This window comes from Castor canadensis, chromosome 12 (genome assembly GCF_047511655.1).
Source record: "Castor canadensis chromosome 12, mCasCan1.hap1v2, whole genome shotgun sequence".
Classification (NCBI taxonomy): Eukaryota; Metazoa; Chordata; class Mammalia; order Rodentia; family Castoridae; genus Castor; species Castor canadensis.
Window position 1 is genome coordinate 51,824,901 of NC_133397.1, and position 6,079 is coordinate 51,830,979.

Below are 6,079 nucleotides of genomic sequence, written 5' to 3' on the forward strand. Positions count from 1 at the left end.
TATGTAAGTAGTAAGATCCATGTGAAAAAGGTACAATGAAAATAGAATTTTGTAATTGCCAAGTAACTGAGGCTCTCCACCCTATAATACTACAGAGTTCAGGCCAGCAATAGACAGCAATCTCCGCTATGATCCTTTGCAGTAAACAAAGGTGGAAGAGCATTACCACATTGTCTGATGCAATCACAGAAGAATAAAGGTCAATCCTTTCTGCTAAGGTGCTTCTGGCCATGAAGTCAACTGTCCATCCAGACTATAATTATGCATCTAATTGTGGGGTTTTGTTTGTTTATGCTTGGGTACATATTCTTTCACAAAGGATTTGAGTCTGTTCTTCAAATACATGGTGGCAATTTGAGGTTATGTCTCGCCAACACCCAAGTTGTGTAGGGAAAGCCATAGTGAATTGAGGCCATCCCATTTTTCACTCCTGCCTGCCTTCTCTCTGACCATGCTGATGTGGTGTATGATGTTCTACTGGCCTTAATTAGATCAGCTCACTGGTGAAGGTTGTTGAAATTAAAATATAAGTATATTCCAATTGACTTTTCACATTTCACCCTCCAAAATAGCTCACAACTCTCATGCCACCAAAGGTACAATGGATGCTGAGAATACAGCCCCTTGTGCTATACAAAACCACAACACAATGGGCACCAAGAAGCTTACATGCTCCTTTGCATGTCTGTTCTTTGCCCGGCCATGACCTTAGTCAAAGAAGGCATCCAGCAACAATTCAGGGAAATGCCTGCACTTCTCATTCTGGCTTCCCTAAGTCTCCCTCTCACTGATGCCAGAGACCTGTCAGGCTGGATTCCTTCTTATTCATTGAAACAAAGTACATGAGCTACTCCAAGACCAGAATGTAGCCTGTGCCCATCAAGGCACTTACAAACTGGAAAGAACTTTAGCCTCAGAAGTCAAACACCAGTGTACTCTCACTAGACCTGTATGTATGGTCTGAACATGTGCCCTTTCCATATGACTTTTCCTGATTCACATGCAGTGAACTTTTCCCTCCTAATCACATACAGTGAGAGCTCCACAAAGATGTCTACACTGTCCTTGGAGGGTTCTGGTTGGCTGCTAAAGTAAGAGTGTGGCAAGGCCAGCAAGACCAGCACATTGTAGCTGCAGGGTCCAGCTCCCACTACCCACTCTGTTCTATGACCCAGCCAGCACTTCTGAGGCATTGTCCATCACCATTTACAGCACAAAAGCTATATAGCCAGTGCCTGCAACCCTTGGCCTGCAATGCCTTCACAGCAGAGATTATAGGGAAAAGAAAGAGGGAGCGGGAGAGGGAGCGGGAGAGGGAGAAAGAGAGAGAGAGAGAGAGAACAATGTGCAATCGGCACTGCATTAGAGATGGAAAAAGTACTTAAAGCCTGCAACATTCATCAAGACTGAATACATAAATGCCACATTTTGAATAAGCGAAGCAAAAGACAATGACAAAGGAAAGGCGCATTGCTTCAGGAATCTCTATCATTTTCATTTGCTGCTGTCAGGAACCTGTTTTTTGCCTCTCACTCTATCAGCCATTATAGCGTTAATGAAGTAACCTCACATAGTTATTGACTGGCTTGTCAGAGGCCCTGCCTGATCCCTTAATAGAAACCATTGGTCTTCAGTTAAAAATGGGGTGAGCTGGGAGGTGCTGTGGGCATGTGCTGAATTTCAAGTGCACTCCTGAGGTTATCAAAAGCCATGAAATGCAAATTATTATATTTTTTAAACACACAGATTTCATGCAACTGAGCATATAAAATTGACTAATATTGTACTTTATGCATGCCTTATAATGTTTTCAAATATGCTCTGCATATGTTCTTCTCCCAGAAAGTTGTGGGTGGTATTTGAATAAGCAGAGGTGGGCCTAGTTTTATTTTGTTCCTTCAGTCATCTTCGTTTGCTGTAAGCTGCACTTCTGCCTAAGGTACAGCCATGTTGGTGCACTGTCTGCTCAAAGAACACCTCCCATCCTTTATCTGAATTTCAGTTTCAGATCAAAGTCATTGGTCTTTCATGATTTTTTGTCCCCATCTAAATGAATCCAGGTCTTCCAACCAGTATAATACCATTTACTAGAAACTGCAGATTGGCAAGAAATCTAGGGAATAAATGCTTGTCCGAGAAGTCAATAAATTGGAAAATTATCCTTGGTGTAAAGTTTTTTAATTCCAATACCTCAATATCATAGCACAGATATGTTAAAATATAAGCATGACAAAACAGAAAAGAGTAAAAAATAATCACAATCAAGGACAAAAACCTTGGAAAGTTGGTTATATTTCTGAATGAGAAAGAACAAAAACAATGATACAGTGTCAAGCTTGAGGGGGTCTTCAAAGAACTATTGATAAGAATGCATAGCTACTTTGTTTTTTGGGCACACAGTATGCTGGCTTCATATTGGTATTTAATTGGATCATTCTCCCAGTATAAAGCTTTGACCTTTTCCTAGCTTCTCTGGGGAAGAAACCTGGTATCTATGCCTGTCGATTTGCATTATGGCTCCCCAAACTGGCTCCCTCTGACAGTAGATTATGTGCATTTCTCACCTTTGGGATCATCCCAAACTAAGAACAAGAAGTTCAAAATTTTCTTCTCAAATACCTTGCTGCTTTTCTTTTCCATCAGCATTATCTCATCTGCTTTCTCACATGAATGAGTTGTAGGCCCACCAAAATATACTACATTTTCTCCCTTAGGAATGAGAAACCTGGGACTTAGCTACTATATAAATAACTATTATTCAATTTTCAAAGGTTCACATTAGTTTAGAAAACATTGACTAGAGCCTATCTTTAGATTATCATACTTAAGTAACTATTTTATTAACCTGAAGAAAAAATGAAAATGCTTTTTCTTCTGAGTCATTTGCTGTCTTTTACAATGGACTCAAATTCTTTCAAAGAAAATATATTTCTTGCAATGTTTTTTCACATGTTCATAAAGCTCATAAAACCCAAAATCATAAGCATGCAAATTCTTCTTGATTTCTGGCTGTAATGGTGGATAGACATCATCTTATTAAGAAGATGTTTAGTAGGTCTGATATAGGTACAAGTCAAGATTAAAAATGTTTCAATGTGTAAGCTCAAGTCAAAGACAGAAGCACATCACCAGCTCAAAATTATTTTGAAGACTCTATCACATTTCTTGAGTACCAATAAACATATATTATATATTTATATAAGTTTAAAATTGGAATTTACCTTCATACCATTTTAATTCCTCATGTTAGTTGTAAGGAAAATAGGGGTTCAAAAAGATAAGTGACTGGTTCAAGGTCACATAACAGAGTCACTGACATTTATGCATTCATTCATTCATATATTTATTTATTATTATCATATAATTCATGCAATAATTCATACACTTATTTATTCATCCTACCTATACAACATTGAAGTAGCCCAAAAGGTGTATAAATTATGTATAGTTGGTTCCTAATCTTGTGTAGCTCATGATAGAGTATGGAACATATACTGTTGAATAATTTGTGATAAGTTCTCTAATGGGAAAACAGTAGACATATTAGTAACTTGGAATGGGAGAAGTCAGAGAAGGCTTCCAGACAAAAGGACCTTAAACTGAGACTTGAAAGAATGGATATAACCAATGGAAATGACAGAACAGGGAAGAAGAGCTTAATATTGGTATTCAGTCAAAGACAAGGTATGTATGAAAGTTTAGAGATAAGATACTGTGTTCAAGAAACAAAATCAGCCAGGTGCTGGTGACTCATACCTATAATCCTAGCCACTTGGGAAGTTGAGATCAGGAAAATCATGGTTTAAGGCCAGCCCGAGCTGAAAATTTGTGGGCCCCATCTCCAAAATAACCAGAACAAACTGAACTAAAGGTATGGATCAACCATTAGAGTGCCTGCTTTGCAAGCACAAAGCCTTGAGTTCAAACCCCAAGCCCACCAAAAATAAAGTAGCAAAATAAGATTAGGAAGACTATAGTGTGTGGGGGCTGTGAAGTAGGTAGTTGGAGAAACCAATAGAGGCCATGGTATGAAGGGCCTATAGATCGAGGTAACAACATTGAACTTTGTGCTTAGGGCATTATGGAGTCATTAAGATTATTATATAGGGGAGTAAGCTAATCAAATTTATAATTTATAAGATTAACCTGGCTAGCACTGAAAGCAGTAAGAAGCAAGACTGAAGAAAGTGAGATCAGTTACAACCACGACAAAGTGAGAGACAAAAATGAGGACAGTAGTTGAAAAAGATATTTAAGAATGAGATTGGCTAACCATGGTGATGGGAGGGATTTGAGAAGAGTAGAAAGAAAAAATAAGAAGTGAGAAGGCCTCCCCATATTTTTTGTTGGGGCTATTGGATACATGGTAGCTCCCTTCACTATAACAGGCAACAGATGATAATCACATTTGGATGAAAGAAAATGATGAATTCTATTTATACAGGTTAAATAATTAACAGTCCTTTCAGTCATCAAGTGAATAAATGTGGCAGAATCTCAAAGCCAGAACAGAATCTGGGCCTAAAGACCCCTGGTCCAGTGCTCTTTTTCTGTAACTGTGTGAAAAACGACTCCTACTTGGCCAAAGTGCTGAATGTTGAAAGCAACCTTCTAAAAACTAACTACTAAGGAATTTTGAGACACAGCAGAAGACTTTTTTGGAATATGCACCTATATTTTTCAGTTTTTACTAAGTTTTATAGTCTTAAAAGTCATGGTACAACTTTCACATAGAACATTACTAGTTATAAAAGAAAAAAGGAAAAGAGAAAAACAGCTTACCCTTTATGCATTTACCACTTTACAGCTCACAAAGCACTTTTCCAAATGTAAATTACCATGTTTAATCTCCTAAAGGAAGTGCCTTTTGTGCTGTTTCTAGTCACTGCCAGGACATAGATTGCCATGTCTTCCAGTGAAGTGTCCTTGTCAATCCTATGGTATTGCTGGAGTGCTCACATGCACAGCCAGCTGCCCCCTTGGTATCTGCTCCAAACAAACTCATCTGTTAGCAGGAAACTGAATTAGAATATCCTCAAGGTCCTGCCTGGCTTTACAGTTTCTATAAATCTAAACTTGAAGTCTAGGGTTCTGGGATATTAAATTTTTAGTATCTGATTTGTAAATTAGAGACCTACATAATGAGGAAAAAGAAATGTAGACCATGTTAGAAAGATCTAACAAAAAATCAGAAAAAGAGGAAACAACTTTCATGGAGAAAGAATCACTGGGATAGTGAGACCCAGAAGCCAGGAGAAGAGGGAAGAACACTAACAAATTAAGGGGAGTGGGGCGCATTATTTAAATGTGATGTTGACTTACTCCATTGATACTCCCATTTACTTCAATCCAATGCATAAGGCAAGTTCCTGGGCTGCTGTGTACTCTGCCTCATGACACTTCCATCAAAAAACATGAAAGCAGCAATTGTATTTTCATCCTATCAACATTAAGAGGAGTGAACTCTGATTTTTCTTGTTTTGTATGGCTACAAGATGTTTGCTATTTTAATAAGTTAGGATAGTGCATATAGATAGATAGATAGATAGATAGATAGATAGATAGATAGATAGACACTGGGGATTAAAGTCAGGGCCTTACACTTGCTAAGCAAATTCTCTACCACTTGGACCACATCACCAGTCCTTTTGCTTGTAGGCTTGTAGGGTGTTATGCTTTTAGCTGGGCCAGCCTCAGACTGTGATCCTTATACCTCTGCCTCCTGAGAAACTGGGATTACATGTATGTATCACCAGACCTGACCTAGTGCCATATAAGAATTTTTTTTTTAAACAGGTATGCACACACTGCCTGAACACACTTCCTGAACACCTCTTTCACATGCATACTTATCTATATGTGCACAGGCTCCTTGCACAAAGACATGTGCACACATTCTCATACATACTGCATACAAATACACACACTACCCTATGCACACACACAACCACATATGCACATGCAATTGTGCACACATTTCTCTTTGCTTGGGTTGCACAATGACTCCAGACTCCAATGGATGGATCACTAGCAAGACCTGAAGGTTCAACCTGGGAAGAAGTGATTGAGGTTCTGTGAG